Source organism: Lissotriton vulgaris, chromosome 6 (assembly GCF_964263255.1).
Source record: "Lissotriton vulgaris chromosome 6, aLisVul1.2, whole genome shotgun sequence".
Classification (NCBI taxonomy): Eukaryota; Metazoa; Chordata; class Amphibia; order Caudata; family Salamandridae; genus Lissotriton; species Lissotriton vulgaris.
This window is the reverse complement of record NC_141694.1, coordinates 517,130,321-517,153,680: the sequence shown is the minus strand read 5'-3', so window position 1 is coordinate 517,153,680 and position 23,360 is coordinate 517,130,321.

Genomic DNA, 23,360 nt, shown 5'->3' with positions numbered 1-23,360 from the left:
AGTATAGGGGGCAACCTCAGCGGCCCACTGTACAGCACACGGAAGGTGAAGCGCCTTGAACACCCTTGTATCTCCTCTAGAATTCTTTCAGTCCCTTGGATAGACCACATAGTAAGTGGAGGTGGTTTGGTGCCGTGCTACTGAGCTAACTCAATAAATTAAAGCAATGAGATCCCAAACTACTAGGAAGGTATTCCTACGCCTAAGCACAACAATCCAAAATTGACTGAAACAGGGCTAGAAGATACAGCAGTTCTCCTCAACAACCTATGGAAATGCTTCTCTTGCACTCATCAACTCTACCTGTACCTCCACCTGCCTCCAATTGTGTTAGTAATCGGGAGCATGGTTCAATCAATCTGCAAGCTCCTTCTTTGTTAGATTATTTCACAAAACATCAGGAGGGGCAAGGTGTACCTTCCCTTCTGTAGGACTAGACGTACCGAAGGGAAGATCACAACAGGGAACAATCGAGGTCGTCCATACGCCCCCAAGCAACAGAATTGTGCCACTGCAGTTTGCCCCATTTTAAGCCTAGAAGTGGAAAACCAAAAAAAAACATCAGGCCAACAGACGGGGGTACACACTGATCCTCAACCCACACCGTTTCAGTCTCAGGATAATCATCAACTATATGCGCCAAATAATCTTGAACCAAAGCCATTAAGTCAACAGTCAATGTCTTACCGCAACAAATAGATCAATTCAAAATTGAGTTACAACAACGCCTGCATTCAAGTTACCAAGTAAAATTAAAATCACTTTCAATCAGTACTGACACATCTAGTTCCCATGCTGCTCAATGAGCCAGATCACAGAAGGGAAATATCCAATCACGGGCTCTTCACTCTATCCCATCAGGTAATGGGGTTGAATCGTCCCTTGAAGGATTCTTGACTCTACACCTACACACACACTCGAGGTACACTTAGAGTAGGGTTTGCATAGTAGGAGTACGCTAGAGTACTGCCTTGTTTATATGCCTGCATATAAACATTGTTTAGCACCATGGTAGAACTATATCTACCATTTACGCTTTTGGTGCTTGTAATCATGTTTGTCTGCTTCAGTCATCTAATCATTGTTGCACATGTATTTTGTGCAAGAAGAACGCTGGTTCAATAAATATTATTGAAAACTTCCCACTGTGTATTCTCTGTATATTTCTCGGAGAGCAAGTAAGCACGAGTGACTGAGCTAAAGATTTTGTTCTCTATCCATGATCCCTGGTCAGGGTTGTCATGTCCAGTGTATGCCAGCAAACCAACTTATAATAGTACATTATTGTTTGATAAACTAAATCATTACAATCTGCGTAGGAACTTAACACATTGTTTAAACATTTTCCCATGAGCTGCTCCCATCACAATCAATAAAAGTAAGACAATAAAGTTATCAGATAAATGTTTCCTCTGGAACAAGGTAGCCATTGTTTGTGTGCTAGCACAAGGTGACATTATATTAATAATTACATTTAATAAAAGTAAAAGTCCCTTCTAAAAACAAGGGAGCCACCAAAGAAGAATAAGTGCAACATGGCGCAAGATAGTGTACAAGTTCCTAGGTCAGTGAAAAGTCAGGTAATGTTAAGCAGCTGAGGAGCTTAGGACTATTTTATCCAACGATTTGTCCATAAATAGCAAAATGGATGCTCTAAATAATTTTTAACTTAATCTGTTATGCTGCTTCAATTTTAACGTAAAATTCACAGTAATAGTGATTAATAGTAATTCGTTGATGATAAATGTTTTCCTCAGCCTCACAACTAGAGTTTTATAGTCCCTTTGACAAGGTTCCTCTATTATTGAAGGAGCACAGTCTTTTAATATAAAACAGGGATACAAACTTGCACATGAAGTAAAACTAGGTCAGGTGGAGTATCAGCCGAAAGTTGTACTGTTAAGTTATGAGGATATTCGATTTTATGAAACTGAGATAAGCGTCATCAGGTTACTGGATCAGAGAACTAAAATTCGGCAAAGACTACTTCAAAAATGTACTGTTGTTATGTCCGCCAGTGACTGTTTCCTCATTTTAATGCAGAACCTTAAATTCCAGTGTGACCAAAGGCTGCTTGAAATTACGTTAATGCAAGATGAACAAATATTGTGAAGCTGATGTTTAGAGTCGTGTTTTCCGAATTCAGTTCTGCCATGATGCCCTGCATACAGGACCGGACTCTCAGTTTTTTCCACTGAGGCCTCAATTTTGATCAACGCAGGTACATCCGTGCTCGGCAGAAAAATACTACGTACTTAGAGACTCGACCAATTCCCCAAAACCCTTTCACACAAGCCCATATGATGTTTCAAAAGGTGCAACTCACCCAATTTAAGTGCCTGAAATCTGTGTTTTAGGTATAGGGAATATGTACAAGCTAAATATGGCGGAAGATAGGCCAGCTAGTAAGAGTTGATTACTGTCCATGCATGCTTGCTTTTGTCAAGGATCGCCTTGTCAGACGGATAAGAACACAATTGAGTATGCTTCTTGTAAAGCTTTTGTACTTGGATTAAGGTTCCACAGTTCTCTTGCTGACAGTTGATGCATGCGTTCATGAAATAACCGGCTATATGACCCACCAGGATTGCTAGAGCTGATATCTGACCATAGCAGGGGTTCACTGACAAAATATTGATGTAAAAAATATTGATGTAAATAATATTGAGTGAAAAATATAGACAACAAAAAATATTGGTTCCTCTACTTAAACAGGTAAGTGCAAAAATATTGACTAAAAATATTGATGTAAAAAATATAGATGTAAAAAATATAGATGTATAAAATATCGACTTTTATATAAATATAAAATAATATATATATTAAATAAATAAATATGATTTTAACAATTAACATACATTTAATATATATTTAAAGAAATATAACACATAAAGTTAATAAAAAAGATAAGCACACACACAATAATTTATACACATATATACACTTTAAAACAATTATTAAACTAAATGTTTTAATGTATGTTAAAATAAAATAAAAAATAAAAACATATATTAATGATTGGCTGACCTAGTGTGTTCTGTTCCTCCCCAGTTTGGAGAAGACACAGTCACCAGGTAGCCGGATCAAGCGCATCATTTGAATCCTGGAGACTGGGTTATAGTAAAGAAGCACACCAGAGAGTCGTGTTTATTACCCAGGTGGGATGATTCACGGCAAGTCATACTGGTCACTACTACAGCAGTGAAATGTGCAGGTTTTCCCAATTGGATCCATGCCAGCCACACAAAAGGGTACCAGCCCCTGCTTAAAGAAGACCACTAGTGACTAAAACAGTTGAGGCTGCTGAAGGTTGTGCAGTCGAAGAATCTAGAGAAACAGATTCTGAAGTGGCTGGCAAAGAACAACCGAGCACAAGTCAGGAGGACTGGATGCCAGTGGATGACATACCAGAAGTGATTATTTAAAACAAGAAACAGAATGAGATTAGAAAGACAAGAAACTAGTGAGGACCAGATAGGCACAGAAGAACACACTGAGGAAAAAGGGAACAGAGTAACTAGAGACCCTGAGCAGGACCAGGCAGGGGAAGAAGAACGTACTCACGTAAGAAGATCAACCAAAAGACCTGAGCAGGGACAGACAGGTATAGAAGAACACGTTCAGGCAGCAGAAGAATCAATTGCGGTAAGTCCTGAATAGGACCAGTTAGGAGAAGAAGAACAAGTTCAGGTGTAAGAAGGAGAGCAGTATAAGAAAAGACCAGAACAGGAACAGATAGGGTAAGAAGAACAATCCAGGCAGGTGAAGCCAAAATACCAAGACCTGAACAAGGACAGAGAGAGAGTGTACCTGAAGAAAGGGAAAAAAAGATTGTGCCACAACATTACGAGAATAAAAGAGCTTTTGAGAAAGACAAAGAAGGCGAAATTGCCGTGCAAGCTAATAGGGTCAGGAAAGCTGATAATTGGCCACGTGGAGTCAAAAGGCTAAAATATAATTTGAGAAAAGTAAATGAGAACCCAGAACAAGTGAATTAGGTTACCAGTCAAACTCAGTCCGAACAGTCAATTGCTAAAAACATTCGGAGAATTCCAAGACTGAAAGACTTGAACAATAAGTTCAAGTGTCCTGAATGGACCTATGTGATTCTGGAAGATTGTGAGAATCTAGATTTAAATGAAGAAACAGATGAATAAGTAATTGCAGAACAGATTGATGAAGGGGGAGTGAGGCCTTCTCGAAGTACTAAAGATTCTGATTCATAACTAAAGAAAAGAAGAGAAATCTTCTTAAGTCAAAATGGCTAAAGACAGATTTGCTGAAAGACCAAAACAAAGTTGTATAAAGAAATGCTGTAGGGCTTGCATATGTAGTATTTTATTAGTGATCTTAGTGTTGCTATTTCTAACAATAGCAGTACCTTATCTTATAACAGACAAGAAGAATGACACAGACACTAACGAAAAGACAGCTACTATGAGAGGAGATAGAGTAGAATTCGAAGCAACAGATGAGGTAGATTTACATCACACAGTAACAGATAATGACACACTTTTAAATGTATTTACCAAATTATTGGTCCCGTACGTAGACACAATGGAGATTAGTGATTGTTATGTTTGTATGAAACTACCAGCTTCAGTAGCAGAAGGAGTCACATACCACAATTTACCTTCAACATAAGGTATTTCATGTAGCACATTGTCAAGTTTATTTTATAGAACAGGAAAACTTCAATATTACTATTCAAATCTAGATGTAGTATTTACAGAAATTTCTATTCGAAAGAATATGAATCCAGTGCTCAGTAGATGCACAGTGTATGGGTAAATTTTTCTTAACAATGAAGACATTAACTATAGTAAAGGCACATAAGAATAACATGTTCATTACGAGAAGAAGAGAAAGTGTTTTTGAATTTAGTTGAAGAAAGAAAAGCTGCTGAAAAGAAAACCCATATACCACCATGGTCTGAGAAAGAGGGAAGTTATACAGCTGGCAAAGCTCATGTTGCGATGTCCTTAGACTTTGTAAAGACCGGGAAAACCTGCTTCCATAGAATAAAGACAGACTATAACAATGTATTTATTGGTTCCATTGAATGTAAACATAAATTTCTGATTTTGGGAGGTTGGGGACTTAAAGGGGGAACAGATCCATTGTTTCCTGTTGTTTACTACGTGTGTGGGAATAAGACTTACTATGAGCTGCCTGCAAGGTGGTACGGGAGTTGCTACTTCGGAATAGTATTTCTGAAGATATAGTATGTGAAAAGAATCACTGGAAGCAATGAAAACACCAATGAACTAACACAAAGAAGGAGAGCTAGTTTTCAGAAATAATAGGTGACATATTTAGGGAATTGATACCTTCAGTGGTAGTCGTTCTAAATTCATATAGAATCTGTCAATTGTCAACAGTAGTTGATCGTCTTTTGACTGATTCTGCTGGAGGCTTCTTGATGATTATTACAAAAATGGTTGCAATTAGGTCTATGGTGTGGCAAAATCTTATTGCGCTTGATATACTATTGGCAAAACAAGTGGAGTCTGTAAAATGTTGAAAGTGCAACATTGTTGCACTTACATACCTGATAAAAGTAAAGAAATCAGAGAATATATTAGGAATATTACAAAACTTCAAGAAAAATTAAAACCACTGGAGGTTGACAATGTATAGGAGAGACTAACAAAGAGTATTTCCTCAATAGGGACTTGGTTTGCTAACCTTAGAAAGGTATAATAGGGCAAGTAATCTTACCTTTAGTTGGTATAACAATAATAGTTTTCATAATAATATGGTGTAAGTGTTGCACAAATAAATTGAGAAGAAGAAGATTTGAGGAAAATGGAAAAGGAAAGAAAAGACAATATGAAGAAATTCATTGAGAAGAAATGAAGGGAACATTTTATGATAGAATGAACAAGAACGAAAAAAGGGAAAGAAATTGAGATATGTTAAAGTTGCCATCTGATTGGGATCGTGATTTTGTGATGGCTCAAAAATGCCATCAGAGAGGGGATTGATGGAGCATGGACTTGTAGAAAAGAGACTTCCTCTGAAGTAATCCTCTCATTTAACTTCTAATATTGAATTAACTACGTACTGTGTAAATTAATACCCACAACATTAAACATAACAGACAGAGAAGCTTGCCTACGTGTAATAAGTAACTAAAGCGAAATTCTAAAATGGCTGCTAACGGGAAATCTTTATGCGTCAACTGTACCTACACAGTATGATGAGCTTTCGCTTGGAGGGACGCTATTAAAATCGCTGCTTCAAAACCCACATGCTTAGCATCTGCTTTGCTGAAACTAAAACAAGCTATTTTACAAATGCTAATGCGTGAAAGCATTAATAAATGAATGGGATAGAGATAGGTGGTATAGAGTGAAACCATTTTATTTTGAAATTAATATTTGTCTTTCTGACTTTACTATTGGTATGCATGTGGGCATCTTGTACGAATCCAGAGTCTATAACCCAACTGACCTCCACACATGCGTGGTGTGATGGTGCCAGAAGAATTGATGTGGCTTTTGAACACCGTCCAAAGATGCAAACGATACATACCCTGGGAACCAGATCCAGAGTACTCTGAATGAATGGGAATACATGAAAATTATACTTTTGTGTCTACTAAGATGTGAATACAGGTGGGAATAAAGATTTATGAATAAAAATTAAGGGTGAGATCTTTGAACAAAAGACAGATAGACTAAGATGAAAAATAAGAATGGTGTGATTTATTTTATTTATTTATTTATAAAAGCATTTATAAAGTGATGATCATTCCCCCCTTGCCTGTCCAATCAGAGATAGTAGTTTCACAATGTTGATACATTAATGGGTGGTACAGGAATATTGTAGGGTATAATTGAGGTAGTCTTAGTTAGTTAGTTAGACGGAGATTTTCTGAATGAAGCATGAGACCTGGATGCTGTCCGAGTGATTTGAGATGCTGATGAAAAATCGAGTGCAGAACAATTTATCTTTAATTAATTTACTTAGAAGAAGATCGAGGAAGAATCTCGAGGATGAAGAGAGTGTCAGAGAGGGGTGCTAACCAAGCGTCAGTGTTATAGAGGTCATCTATCCTGTCCTGATTCCTGTTCTGAAACCTTTGCCGCCTGATCTTTCCCATGGGATCCTTCCCAGTCCCTTGGCCAGGGGGTTGGTTTTCACACTATCCTAGGGAACTATGCTTTCATGAATGTGAAGGTACTTTTCCCTCTATCGTCTCCTTTCGTGGCAACGCCATTGTGGAGTATGATGTATTTGTTTGATTGATTGATTTATTGAATATTCCTTTCCTATGAGTGACAGAGACAGTACTGTACTTTGAGAAATTGTTTACATGCAATAATTTTAGATAAAGATTTAAACAATTTCCCAAGTCTGTAATCATTTCATAAATGTAAGAAGTTTATTGTATGTCATTTCACCATCAACTAGTTCAACTGATGGTCCATTGACCAGGGGAAAGGACTTTTTGATCAGTGAAAGATTAGTCAAGAATAAGAGGTGACTAATCTTGAAATGGTAGAAAATCATAAACTTTGACTTCAACGGTTATTGCCAGGTTGTGCGTGTTTTTTTGGGCCCAGGTGAGTATATGGTATTGGAGAACCTGTTGCTGGTGAGCCGCTGGAACACTATCACCGGGCTCCTCTGAAGCACATGATTAGCTAGTGTACTATGTATACACACTGCTAAAACCTGGATGTGGTGCCACTGAATACCAACTTTCATATAATCTCTATGTTCAGTTATATTTATTTAGTGCTGTTATGTTATTCTATGCTGTTCTATAGAATGGCATGGATGTCGGAATCCTTGCATCCTGCTATCTGGTGGCGCTACTTGAGGACCTTCTGTGTGACTGCTTCTGTCATGAATACTAGCTTTGAACGTATACTAAACTTCAGTGTTCAAACCCTCTAGGAAGTCAGATCCACTCCAGGTTCCATTGCAGGGTTTGCTTATCACCGCTAATGCATTATGGTACTTGTATGCCTCGCCTTACCATGAGAGCTGGAGAGGAGACTTTTAGTGAATCACATTATTCGTGGAACTCTGTCACACCTCTTCTAGTAGGCCAATGTGCTCCAATGCAAAAATTATGGTCATATTACAAAATAAGTTCCGGTGCACGTTCCACTCTGGATTTTTGTTTGGCCCACTGGTTGCTTCCTGAAACCTCTGTACACACCTTCAGGCAGAAAGCTGGAAGAGGGACTTTGACTGCTCTCCCATGCACTGAGATGCAGCCAGCTCAAACCTGTTCTGAATTCCAATCACCCTGTGTGACTGTGAACTGGGAGTAAGTAACATATCTATGTAATGTTACAACTGGATAAAATAATTGTAAAGCACTTTTTACAATAATCAAATAAATAATGTAAATTCTTTTTACATTATACCTCCTCTACAGAAACTCCAAAAGACAGTGAATTAACTACAAACATCATCCAAAAACCACCTTGTCAAAAAAGTAAGTATAGATCTAAATTAAACTACTAAAACAACTAAAAATCCCAACAAAAACGCCCACTAACCACACAAACCCCAAAATACAGAAAATCCTATTATACACATTTATTTAAATTAGTATTTTTTTCTGCAGGAAATTAAAAGAAGCACTGAAGCCAAACATTGAGGTAACACAAAATGATGGTGCCACCCCCACCCTCCAGAATACGGCGAGGGGACCCTGAAATCCTTATATCTCACAGACAGCCATAGCTCCTGAGGTGAAAAGGAGCACCTTGAAGGAGGGGTGACACCTGCACCCCAGGGACTGTAGGGGCCTATGTCACATCTCTGTTCACAGTTGACCCTATTAGCTGGTCACAGGAAAAGCAACACTCTTTTTTTAACTTATTTTTATTGATTACTGGGCAGAGTTGAGAAAGTATGTTTACAAAGTGAATCCTAATGTGCATTTGACTTCTTAGAGCACATTGATATTTTCATGGCAGCCCTGCATTCAATACATTGATTTTGGCAGAGATCGATAGTCACCATTCCTTACTCATTCAGACCAGTTAGAGTTCGTGTCTGACTTGGTCAGAGGTGACTTGCAGATGTTCCCTCTATACGTGTTCCAAGCACCCCATACTCGTTTCCCACTTTTTAGAGCACACTTGATGTATGTATGTTGCCTTTTCTGCCACCATAGCACCATCCATATCACTGCACCAGCCATGATGCGTCTGAGTGGATTGTGAACCCTAGTATTTAGCTAAATTTCGCTTTGCAGACATCATTCCTAGCGTCGCTCAGTCTTGTGTTGCATGATCAAGGTCAAATGGCTCCCAGATATTCAAGAGACATCTTCTGGGTTCTGGCAGGACAGTCACTCCACTAACTTGTGTGATGGTTCGCATAACTGTTGCCTAGTAGGACGCTATCTGTGGGCACTCCCACAGTGTGTGATAAAAAGTATCCTCTGCCCGGCACTGCCTCAGACAAAGCGCATTTTCGGCCCCTCCAATTCTGTAGCAACGTTCTTTTTGGGAACTCGCAGTGGTGTAGCAAGGTCAGGTTGTACCCGGTACGGAAAATTTCTTATCACCCCGGCTCGACAAAATGGCAAAAATATGTTTAAAATACATATTTTTGCCATTTTGTCACCACCCTCAGTGATGACACTTGTCACGCCCGGCTTGACAAAATGTCAAAAATAGGTCTTTAAAACACATATTCTAGCCATTTTGTCACCCCCCTCAGTGATGACACCCCAGGCTGCCCGCACCCATTGCACCCCCCTTCCTACGCAACTGTGAACTCGCTTGTGGATATGACTGGTCCTTTGTTTAATTCTGAGGAAAATTGTCCACTCTTGTAGAAAGAAGAAAAGCTTTACTAATACAAAGCACTACTTAAAATAGAAGGACTGGCTGTCTTCAGGGAAGGCTAACCTGGCTCAGGGAATTTCCTACTTGCTATACCGTTGACTTTGAATTTTTTGTGCTGCGCTATTCAATACTACTTAAAGGATGGTATAAGCCACGACTTTTGAATGTAGATTGTCCATAATAAAGAACGAAAATCACTTTACAAAGCCTTTGTTCCGTTGCACTGGACAGTGAGGTTAGTCGGGCCTTTGATTATTGAACATAATATTAAACTAGTATACAGGCTCCGCATTTTTGTCCATCAGCAGGTACTGTTAAGCTAACTAGGCTATGCCCGAATTTTCAGCAGTGCTTCGATGAAGACAACATTTTAATTGCATAAAATCCCTTTGGGGCAGATTTACAAGCCCCTTGCGCCACTTTAGCGTCATTTTTAACATGGGAAATGTGACGCAAAAGTGGCGCAAGGCCCTTTTAAATATGCCCCTTTGTTCTTGCGTATTGCTTTACTTTTTACGGTATCCATCCGTTGCTGCTCCCAACCGTGTTATTACCGATATTTGGTATAATGAAACGTATATTTGAACTATAATGTGTGCTTTATGACGGAAGTATACCATAAAATATTATTAGTACACCAGCTGTTGGAGGGTGGTCCATTACAGAAAAATATAATAAATGTAGAATTCAATAAAATACCTTAATTAGATCAGATAATACATTTTTGGAAGTGCAGTTCCAGAAGCCCATTAATACTCATATCATGTAATTATATTGGACACACTTTTAAGCTTTGCATCGCACTCTGAAACCTCTGCTAAAATCCCAATAACTTGAGCTCGGCCCTGCATCACCAGAGCGCAGCCATAAATTGCTTATCCATTGATCAGTCAACAGAGAGCGCACGGTTGCAAGGAGCGAATTGGTTTTGCATGAAGGCACCTTGGATTTAACAATAACTGTCAAGAGTAATCTGGAACCAAAAACAATGACGTGAGTGAGTGCCCTGCGATGCAAAGTGACAAGCAAAACTGCGCGCCATTTGTCAAACCGAAAGGCTGCAAAATGTGCCCTCTATCCCCTCATTTACCACTATTTGTCACTTAGCCGTGCCATAAATCTTTCAGGTATTTTCCAAAGGAATATCATTTTTATATCATACTAGCTGCCTTGTGGCAACTACTGTGTTAGACAGATGTACATTTTCTATACCCTGATGGATATTCTGCACTTTTACCACCAGCTAAAGTTTATCCTGTCATTCCACTCCTAATATGTCCAGAGTGCAACTGTAATATGAATTACGCTGCAGCAGTTAATCCTCTGAAGCAATCACTGTCACCCATGTTAATGAGCTCTCACATCAGAGAATCCTCTGCCTTACTGTCTGAATGTCTTTCTTCATCTTCGGTAAATGCATTCTTTCTCATCAAAGTGTGAAAACTGGAAATGTTCATGAAGCTTCAGAAATATTTCACTCCAATCTCTTGTAAAATCCGCTAATGGCACATTCGTCTAAAAGGCACTCACACACTCAAGGCTGTGAGATGCACTGGCCAAACATGGAGCTGTTAAATAGACGTAGCTCAACAGTGCATTCAGGTGGCCATGTTGTATTACATTGACAGTGACCAACCAGCGCTCACCATGTTCGTGTGCTAGTATCAATTTCGCTAATTAGCTCTTAACTTGTGGTGGCAACACAGGCAATCTGAAAGGGAGCAACCACAATTTAAGCCAGACTGATGGTTTAAGGAAGGGGAGAAGAAGTAAGCAAAGTGGCTGGGATCACTGTGGCATCAAGCAGCAATTAATTGAGGAGCTATTGTCGAATATGAATGTGCCAGAATGCATCGAAATGAAATCAGAATTGAATTGGGGTTCCAGGCAATTATCTCCTTGCATATAAAAAGAGACGAGCCAAGGAGAAATAAACTAATGAGATTGAAGGTACCTTACCAATACAGGAAAGCACAATGAAAATATACTGATGTAGAATGCAGTGCCAGCGGTGCAGTCCAAACAGTAGACGCTGGCCCAGTGTGACTGGCTGGATTCTAACAGGAACTATATCGAAAATGGGAATAAAAACATTTGGTAAACTGTCGGTTAGGATATTCTTGTCATATCTTTACATTTACGTACCACTATACTGGCTGTATGAAGAATAGTCCTAGATACAGTGACACAATTCACGTAATAGATGCATTCAGACGATTAGTTTGTGTTACGAGAAATATGTTATCACATTTTTTCTGTGGCATTCCATGAACAGTCTGTCTAATGTCCATACTCTAGCATTTATTCACTCATATTTTTGCTTCTGCAGATTTGTGTAGTACTAATATTCCATCTCCTGGCTGTTACAGACAACCTACTAACAGATGGTTTCCTCTCCACTTTTTAACATGTGAGTGAAGTTATAATCAGAATCCCTTTAGTTTACCAGTACCTTCTCACTTCTGAAGATTAGACTGCGAACTATAGTGGGTTGAGGGGGCAAGGGATCTGAAGACCTAGCAGAGAAGTGTTGTTATTTAGTGGCGAATAGTAAGGCTGATGTTGATTTTGTGGCCAGAATATAAGCTAGAACATGCATTTTGTGGTAAAAACCAGTACACACTCCATCTTAGTTACAAAGCACACCGAAGCAGTCACTATGGTTAAGAACACAATTCAAACAGATGGAAAGGTCTTTGTGAGTCAATTGCGTGGGAGGTTCTTAAATGTTCTACCCTACAGACCTTCTAAGGGGTGAAGATTTTTTTTTTGTTGTTGCTTCATATCACCAAAGAGCATCTGTAATAAACCATAAACCGCACCATCAAACTATCCACTCAAGGGTCGCTGCATTTGCCCAGGTCCTAATACTGTGCCAGACCGTCACCTTTCCATTGACTCGGTGTAATCATTGGAACGAGTAATCAAAATCCAGGGAGCTGCACCAGATTGAGTAATCCGTCCAAATAACCAGGGTAGTGCTCTTCACCATAGCCTGATCCAACCGACCAACCCTGACAGCCGTCTTAACCCAATCTTACTCTCTCGGGGGAAGAGGGTTCCTCCATTTCATACAGATTTCTCTTATGGCGATTAGGATCAAGTAGAAAAGCAACCTTCTATGGGACCGACTCAGCTATGTACTTATTTTTCCATCCCCTCCAAGGAGGACAAGCATTACATTCAATTTGATCTCCTGACCAAGGATACCTTTAAAGGCAAGTTCTAACCCACCCCAAAAGTTAATCAAGCTCGGGCATTCAACAAAGATATGAACATTGTTAGCTTCTAATTAGCCACACCTTACACACTTTGGGGGAGGTTGAGGGGCAAACCTGGATATTTTATACAGCGTCCAATAGAGATGATTGATGGTAAAAAAGTGATTCCACTTCAGGTTAGCTGGTCTTACTGTTGAGTACAGAGTCTTCAAGGAGTTATCCCATACTGTTTTAATATCTGCCTCAAGAAAAGTTCCACGCCATACTGAGTGATGGGGTGCTAACATCTTTTGCTCGGCTGTCAAAAGCCTCTAATAACACATTGCAACCTCCTTATTCTTAGAACTAATGCCCTGAAGTGAAAGTTCAGACTCACAATCGCCCCCAGGATAATTGAATAAACGTGAATCTGGACAGGCCATTACCATTCTTGGCTTTTAAAACTTCCCATGCATAAACTCCCTCTGATGACAGCTGGTCTGAACATGTAGTAACCCCAGCCCTCCTTAGTAGAAGACTAAAACCATCTTTCAAGCATTCCCGGAGAGTCCCAGATTGGAGCTAAGTCTGAATAATAACCAATGCCTCACCTCCTCCTGACATTATACCATACATTTAGATCAGATCTTAATACTTCTAATCGGACTTTCTTGAAAAACATTGGGCTCCAAACTTATAAAGGAAGTCCTCCAAGCTCCATAACCTCACTATCTCCCCCAGAAGTTTTCCCCAAGTTGAATCATTTGCCTTTGCCAAAAGCATCCGCATGTTTTTAAAAGGGAAGGCTACACAGTACCAGTTAAAATCAGGAAGGACCGATCCCTCTTTGTTGAGCCTATGTCTACATTTTCCAAGACAATTTAGCTCCTTTGTATGCCCAGATAAAACTCACAACCTTCCCCTGAATTCTATCAATACCTTGTTTGGAAAACCAGAGGGGGATAGTGTTAAAAAGGTGGGTCAATTAGGGAAGGATGACGATTTTTATTAAATTTACACGTCCAAAAATTGTCAGTGGCAGATCTTTCCATTTAATCAATAGGCGGTCTATTTCTTTAGTGACCCTTTGCAAATTAAGTTGCTGGATTTCGTCTATTTCACCCACAATTGTAACGCTGAGATATCTGAAAATGGGGCTCACTTTCCCATCCCAATCCATGATATTCCAACACATAACCTCGATCTTGACAGTATTAACAAAGTACCGAGCGAGGTAGCCAAATTCCACCAAAAGATGTTCCACCCTCGGAATTGTAATAAGAGAGTCACCCGTATATATTAATAAATCGCCAGCATAGAGCGCAACTTTACAGCTATAGGGTGGAGAACTGAAGAGGACTACCAAAGCATCCAATCGCAATAGTTGAGCGAGAGGTTCTATCTAAATATCAAATAGAAGAGGGGATCGAGGGCAACCCTGCTGTGTCCCTCTCAGTATACTAAAACTGTTTCATAAAAGAAAATCCTGGCTAACGCTCCTTTATAGATCACCTTAAGCGTATTAAGAAAATTAGGGCCAAATCCCACTGCACTCACAACCTCCCAAAGGAAGACACAGCACACTCAGTCGAACTCCTTAGCAGTATCCAAAGCCACTGCGGCCAAGGAAGCAGATCTTTCAATAGCAAAGTCCATAGTGCCAATTAACTGTTGGGTCGACTCCTGTATATACCTCTTTGGGATAAAGCCCTTATGGTCTGAATGGATAAGCTGGGGTGCAAGCTTAGCCAGTCTCCCTCCTAAAATGCTCATAAAGATTTTATAATCTGCATTCAGCAAGGAGATTGGCCGATAGGAGTCTGTCCTAGAGGGATCTTTAGAAGGTTTCGCAATGAGGACTATCTTAGCCTCCATCCAAGACTTAGGGACCTGTCTGTCGTGCCTATAGATCGAATTAAACAGGATTTTCAAGGATTGTATCAGTTTCTCAATTAAAAGTTTATATACTTCATTAGGAAGAGCATTGGTACCTGCATCCTTAGCATTCTTACTTTTAGTTATACTTAAAAATCTTCCTTGGAGATAGGCGCATCAAGTGTCTCACCACTTGAAGCTGTTAAAAAAGGAAGCTGTAGCTTCCTCAACAAGGCCTTAATATACTCTATGTTGGGAGAGACCTCTTTGTTATATGTAGTAGATTATAGCTACACTAAACAGGCCAGCATATCCTCCTGCTTTCCAAAGACACCCCCTCTATCGTTCACAACCAATTTGTTAATAAAGTTCCTTGATCTATCTGCCCGGCCTTACAAGCGAGCAATGCACCTGCCTTTTTCCCATATTTAAAATGCTGCATAGACCAGGCATTCTACTGCGCTCTGCACTTTTGATCTATATGGGCCCTATACTCATGACTTGCATGTTGAAGGAGTCTCTGCAACCTTTCCTGCATATTGGGGGACCTCGTTCCAACTTGAAGCAGGTCACCCTCCAATGAACCCACTTTGTCTTCTAAGGCCTTTAAGCTTAAACGTTCAGCCTTGCTTTGGGCATAAGACAGGCTTTGTAAATCCCCTCTAATATACCCTTGAATGCATCCCATACAATGTCAAGGGAGGTAGATCCAAGATTGCCCTTGAGATAAGCCTCACATGCCCGTTTTAAATTCTCTGCGTCTCAAGATTAGTAAGATTAGCTCTCCTTAGAGTACATCTTGGCCTAGGAGAGCTACAAAACGCCACTGAAGAGAGACTAATTGCAGCATGATCCGTCATGTGGCCTGGGAGGATACTCATAAACGTTATTGCTTCTTTAATAGTCCTGTCCGCAAAAAGGTAATCTAACATTGAAAAGTGGTCATGCTTTTTACTATGAAAAGTGAAACCTTTACTGGATTCCATCTTTTATCTCCATACATCTAACAGACCCAGGTCTAGCAGCATGTTTTTAACGTCTGACACACCGAGGGGTGTTATCATAGCAACCTTTATTTGATCTGCCCTGTACAGGGTCCAGTAAGACATTTAAACCCTCCTGATTACAATAGGAGCTATAGCGTCTACTAAATTCCATTTGAGATGAGATAGATGGGAGGGATCATCTATATTGGGCTCATAAATAACAGCACAGACTATCTCTACCCCCACCATATTTCCCTTCTGCAGTGTCTAAGTGGGTTTCCTGAATCAAACATATTTGAGCTCTACTCTCCTCTAGATACTTCATCGCCAATCTCCACCTACGCTAACACCTGAGCCCAATAACATTCCATGAGAGAACTGTTAGCTTGTTAACCCCCTCATCTAAGATATCCAGACTTAACGCTGCCAAAGGCTGACATAGTGATATGGATAAGCCCATTCTGATAGGAGAAAAGGAGCATTTATGTTGTTTTTTAACACACTGCTCCCCACCTCTTGCCCCCACCTAACCTCCCACCCAACTCCTGTGCCCTTCCCCCCTCCCCCGGGTGAAGCCCCCCCAACTGATACAGGCATGTAGCCTAATAGCCTTCAACCCTGGAGAAAATGAAACACAATATAGGGCCAACTCTCCACACACCTCCTCACCCCTATTTACTCGCTCCTCTCTTGATTTTCTCAATCAGCATATATACTTCCTCAACTAAGCGATGGATGTACATGTGGTCATTCCACATTGTTTAAAGAGAGGCCGGGAATTGTAACTGGGCTTTAGCACCACGTTTTTTCAATTCCTCTATCCTTTTCCCCATCTCCCATTGCTTTAATGCGGTGGCAATGCAAACATCTGACCTTATGAAAAATTAGCAGGAACCTATATAAATAGAACCTTCTTTTAATGCTGAAGATAGAATATCCTCCTTAGTGGTACATGTGAGAAAGTTGATTCCTGATGCACCCAATGGATTTCAGAGGAGAGCTCGATATCTGCCTGATTTTTTAAAGCAGCGTCCTGTAGCAACGAAATCACAAAGGCCTTGATATCCGAGCCTTCCGCATTCTCAGGGATATTAATGAGTCTGATATTGTATGTGCATGAGTAGTTTTCAAGACGTTCCAGCTCCTCTTTTATCGCCTTATTTTGATGAGTTAACCCTCTCACCTCTGCGGAGGTCGAGTATATAACCTGCTTAATTATATGGATCTTGTGCTCCAGGGCATTAGTCCTCTTAGATCGAGTTTCTGGGTTAAAACAGCACAGGAGACCTGTATTGCGACCTGGTTCTGCTTGGAGATTGAAAACCTGCTCTTCATCTCCTCCTTAAAGGCCAGAAGAATATCCACCAGTGCTTCTGAGCATGCCTGATGGGGGTGGCTGACAACTGAAGTTGACTGTAGGGACTCCTTTTGTCAATCTTGGTTATCCTCCTCGCAAGCCTCCAATGCCTGAAATCTATTCGATGTAGAAATAGGAAATTGAGTTTCAGCTCGTGGGCTCTTTCCGTTAGCTGGTTTTAAGGTCTGAGCTACCGAGAGGGGACCAGGAGGGTTTGCAGTATTAAACCGCTGAGTTGAACAAACCAATGGCTCCATCCTGGCAGGTTTAAAGTCCTCTGTCGTTCCTTCTGAGGTGAAAGCCGGAGACACAGGAACCTTATAAAAAGATTATACGCAGGGGTGATTTTAACTGTAGAATGAACAGCCTTCTTCCCTTTACCCCTACACCTGGTGCTCTTCCCGGCCGCTGTGGAGGTAACTGTTGCTCTCTCCACTTTCCCATCTAGGCCCTTTTTTAAAAAACTATGGTGATTTATTACGGCCCTTAGCCGAGATATTCATATCTCTCACCGGTTGAATAGAGGACGAAGCAGACGGTCCTTGAAGAGGTATAATAAGGTCCCCCCTTATTCGTGTGGAGGGTATATCTTCACACTTTACCGCTAGGTAGAGAGGGTTTGCTCAGCGCAAACTTGGACTTGTCCATAGGTTGGAAGGCGGACCCCTCTTGTTGCTTTAAACCCCTCTGCAACTTTGCTCAGAGGATCCCTATGGGAAAATATTGAAGAGGTCGCCTTTGTTTTAGTGGGGTAGGGGTATAAATACACGACCTTGGCCAGAAAAGTTCTATAGTATCCCCCTTCTGCTGGCAAACAGTCTTTACTGCGTTCCACCTCAAAGAATACCTCCCCGGTACAATTTTCAGCGGTAGATAGCCTCCATTCAGAAGGATAGCAGAGTTCTGGTGCTGGCTGTTCCACTGCCAGTTCGGAACAAAAAAACAGCTATACGGCGGTGGCACAGCTCCCAAGCCGTACCTTCCCAGCAGGGAAATTGTGACCAGCCCTGTGGCGAGCCGAGAACTCCACCCGACTCCAGTATCATAAAGAGGCACAGCAGCCTCTCCTGCATGGTCGATCACAAAAGAAGGGGAAAAAAAATCCCAAAGAGACCAAGGAAACTGCTGCAACAGCAAGCAAAGGTGAGGCGGGCGAGGGAGAGAGAGGCCCTCTCAGCAGGAAAGAATTCCGACTAAAAACCAGGGGCCGCTTAACTTGGCGAATTTCATGTTCCCTCAACATTTTAAAAGACCATATCAGGTGTGAAGATGACTGACAATCTAGCAGTGAACAGAATTAATAGGTTTCCCTTTATGGTAGCACACCAAGGATGGCTTTAGAATGGGCACATGGGATTCAAGATTTCAGTGTCAAATATTGACCAGATTGAAAAGTTCTAGGTTTGGTTGAGGGAAGTTAAAATGCCAACCTTTTGGCCAGCTAACACTGCAAGACTATAGATGAAAGAGAAAGTTAATAGATTCCACTACCCATCTGTCTGTCCAACAAGGGGGTATACAACAAACAGTGAACAGCATGAAACATTTTAATTAAGGAAGTCGTGGAGATTGTAGTGGGGAATATAATGAAATTATCAGCTAGTGGGGCACTGGCAGTTGAAATAATATATGTGTAGATTACCACAGGAGCATCCAAGCATGTGTTATAATGCTTGACTGCTAATACATTGGGCAGGGAGTCACTGACAGCCTCTAGACACCCTAGTGCAATTCCTTCTCCTCCAGGCTTTCAACAAAATTCAGTGTTGTAGTGGGGATATTTGTTAGAAATTTGGGTTTCAGGTCATGCTAGACTTGAAAAAAGTAAAAAATTCAATATACCTGCGATGGAGTGTGGGCCGGATACAGGAATTCACTTGGGCCTGCTAAATCAAAATACCTTGATGTGGGATGTGCCGTCATTGATGAGGATGTGAGATACTTGTATTGAACCAAGCAGTAAACGAGATGCATCGATTTTCTCCACGCAACTGTGGCAATGCATTGGTTCCAAGTGTGAGCAGTGGTTCAGTATGCAATGTGTGACTGCCACTCCCACAGTAGGTGATGCGTGAAACCAAAGGCGATGCGCTGGTTACGGGTTCTGGACCATATGTGGTTTGAAGCTTTCTTCCTGCTTTCATATGGTTGGTTTCAGAGGCTTCATTGAGATTCTATTAGGATTGATCATCCTGTGTACGGGAGGTTTGGCTGAGTTTCTATGTCTGACTTCCAGTGTGAATAAACTGAGCTTTCTTTCATAACTGGCCATGGCTCTGTGACACTTATAGGATCTAGAGATTCACTTCAAATTCCTTATATGTTGATGATTATATAATTTCTCCTGTCCTGTCATGCTGGAAGTAAGTGACATAATGCAGTGGTTAGTCTTTTCTGCTATTTTAACTTACTTATGGTGGAAAACTCTCCCCTTGAATGTTATGTTTTTCATTGTTTTTCCAACATTTCTTGAGATGGTTTCGACTTGTATGTAGATGGGCCTTGGTAAGTGCGAATTATTTGAGGGCGGGATATGCCCCTAACTCTTTGGTCCGTTCTCCATATTTTCTTTGGTTTGAAACACTAATTTGCTGTCTTTAGCCACATCAAGATGGCCAGTGCAGTTTTCTATGGCACACATGACCTGGCGGGGGCATGTTTACTACGACGACACACTGGATGGAAATGGGTCTTATCATGGGGGTGTCATGGCTGCACTGGAGTAATGATCGCACAGCCCGTACCTGAGTTCAAGTACCTTTCTCGTTCAAAGTGACTGGCCTTCTAAGCAGCAGTGCCTGGTCACCCCCTATTTGTATTCATACTCCTATGTTGTGTTTTCTTTTTGACTGAAAAACCTGTTACTAAGTTGGTTTTCATTTCAGGTAAGAGATGAATTGTTTGCTTCTGACCGAGTTTTCTTGTGGCTTTTATTGTACAATGTGAATATAAGTAGTATGTCCTTGGAGATAGGGGCATCAAGTGTCTCACCACTCGAACCTGTTAAAAAAGGAAGCTGTAGCTTCCTCAACCAGGCCTTAATGCACTCTATGTTGGGAGAGACCTCTATGTTATACCAAGTAGAATATAGCTACACTAAACAGGCCTGCATATACTCCTGCTTTTCCGAAACATCCCCTCTATCGTTCACAACCAATTTGTTAATAAAGTTCCTTGATCTATCTGTCTAAAGCTTCAAACCAAGCTTACAAGCCAGCAATGCACCACCTTTTTCCAATATTCAAAATGCTGCATATACCTGGCATTCCACTGCGCTCTGCACTTTTGATCTATATGGGCCCTGCAACCTGTCCTGCATATTGGGGGACCTCGTTCCAACTTGAAGCAAGTCACCCTCCAATGAACCCACTTTGTCTTCTAAGGTCTTTAAGCTTAAACGTTCAGCCTTGCTTTGGGCATAAGAAAGGCTTTGTAAATCCCCTCTAATATACCCTTGAATGCATCCCATACAATGTCAAGGGAGGTAGATCCAAGATTGCCCTTGAAATAAGCCTCGCATGCCCATTTTAAATTCTCCCTGTCTCAAGATTAGTAAGATTAGCTCTCCTTAGAGTCTGGCAGATCTACAAAACCCCACTAAAGAGATACTAATCGCAGCATGATCCGTGATGTGGCCTGGGAGGATACTCATAGACGTTATTTCTTTGTTAATAGTCCTGTCCGCAAAAATGTAATCTAACCTTAAAAAGTGGCCATGCTTTTTACTATGAAAAGTGAAACCTTTACAGGATTCCATCGTACATCTCCATACATCTAACAGACCCAGGTCTAGCAGCATGTTTTTAACGTCTGACAAACCCGAAGGGTGTTTTCATAGCAACCTTTATTTGATCTGCCATGTAGAGGGTCCAGTAAGACATTGAAACCCTCCCGATTACAATAGGAGCTATATCTTCTATTAAATTCCATTTGAGATGAGATAGAGGGGAGGGATCATCTTTATTGGGCCCATAAATAACAGCACAGACCTCCCACCTCCCAGATGATTTATCAGAATTGGAGGACTTAATAACACAACCTACTCCTTGCTTGATTAAAATGGCAACTCCCCTGCAGTTTGCCGACTGTTCTGAGACTAAAAAGCATTCTATCCAAGGATATTCTAAAAATATGGCTTTTCCGTCTGCAGTGTCTAAGTGGGTTTCCTGGATCAAACATATGTGAGCTCTACTCTCCTCTAGATACTTCATCGCCAATCTCCACCTACGCTTACACTCGAGGCCCATTAACATTCCAAGAGAGAACTATTAGCTTGTTAGCTCCCCTCATCTAAGATATCCAGACTTAACGCCGCCAAAGGCTGACATAGTGATATGGATAGGAACATTCTGATAGGAGAGAGGAGGATTTTTTTTGTTTTTTCACCCACTGCTCCCCACCTCGTGCCCCCCAACTAACCTCCCACCCAACCCCTGTGCCCTTCCCTCCCTCCCCTAGGAAAGCCCCCCAACTGATATAGGCATATAGCCTAACAGCCTTCATCCTTGGAGCAAATGAAACACAATATAGAGGGCCAACTCACTCTCCACACACCCCCTCACCCCTATTTACCCGCTCCTTTCCTGATTTCCTCAATCAACATATGTACTTCCTGAATTGGATGTACATGTGGTCATTCCACATTGTTCGAAGAGAGGCGGGGAATTTTAACTGGGCTTTAGCGCCACGTTTATTCAATTCCTCTATCCTTCTTCCCATCTCCCGTTGCTTTAATGCAATGGCATGGCAAACATCTGACCTTATTAAAAGTTAGTAGGAACCTATAGAAAAAGAACCTTCTTTTAATGCTGAAGGTAGAATATCCTCCTTAGTGGTACATGTGAGGAAGTTAATTCCTGATGTACCCAATGGATTTCAGAGGAAAGGTCGATATCTGCCTGACTTTTTAAAGCGGCGCCCTGTAGCAATGAAATCACAAAGGCCTTGATATCCGAGCCTTCCGCGTTCTCAGGGATATTAATGAATCTGAGATTGTTTGTACATGAGTAGTTTTCAAGACGTTCCTGGTCCTCTTTCTTCACCTTATTTTGAAGAGTTAACCCTCTCACCTCTGCGGAGGTCGAGTCTATAACCTGCTTAATTATAGGGATTTCCTGCTCCAGGGCATTAGTCCTCATAGATCAACTTTCTGGGCTGAAACAGCACAGGTCACCTGTATTGTGACCTGGTTCTGCTTGGAGATTGAAAACCTGCTCTTTATCTCCTCCTTAAAGGCCAGAAGAATATCCACCAGTGCTTCTGAGCATGCCTGATGGGGTGGCTGACAACTGAGGTTGACTGTAGGGACTCCTTCTGTCCATCCTGGTTATCCTCCTCGCAAGCCTCCAAGGCCTGAAATCTATTCGATGTAGAAATAGGAAATGGAGATGCAGCTCTTTCCGTTAGCTGGTTTTACGGTCTGGGCTACCGGAACGGGACTAGGAGTGTTCACAGTAATAAACCGCTGAGTTCAACAAACCAAAGGCTCCATCCTGGCAGGTTTAAAGTCCCCTGTCATTCCTTCTAAGTTGACAGCCGAAGACATAGGAACCTTTTAAAAGATTTCAAGCAGGGGTAATTTTAGCTGTAGAATAAACAGCCTTCTTCCCTTTACCCCTACTGCTGGTGCTCTTCCCGGCAGCTGTCGATGTAAGTGTTGCTCTTTCCGCTTTCCCACCTAGGCCATTTTTCAAAAGCTCCTGTGATTTATTAAAGCCCTTAGCCAAGATATATATATATCTCTCACAGGTTGAATAGAGGACGAAGCAGCTGGTCCAGGAAGAGGTATAATAAGCCCCCCCATTTGTGTGTAGGGTATATCTTCACACTTTACCTCTAGTTAGAGAGGGTTTGTTTTGTGCAAACTTGGCCTCGTCCATAGGCTGGGAGGTGGACCCCCCTTGTTCCTTAAAACCCCTCTGCAACTCTGCTCAGAGGATCCCTATCGGAAAATATTGAAGAGGTTGCCTTTGTTTTAGTGAGGTAGGCGTATAAATACAAGATCTTGCCCAGAAAAGTACTATTCCTCTGGCAACCAGTCATTACTGCATTCCATCTCAGAGCATACCTCCCGGTACAAGTTTCAGCGGCAGGCAGCCTCCATTCAGAAGGATACCAG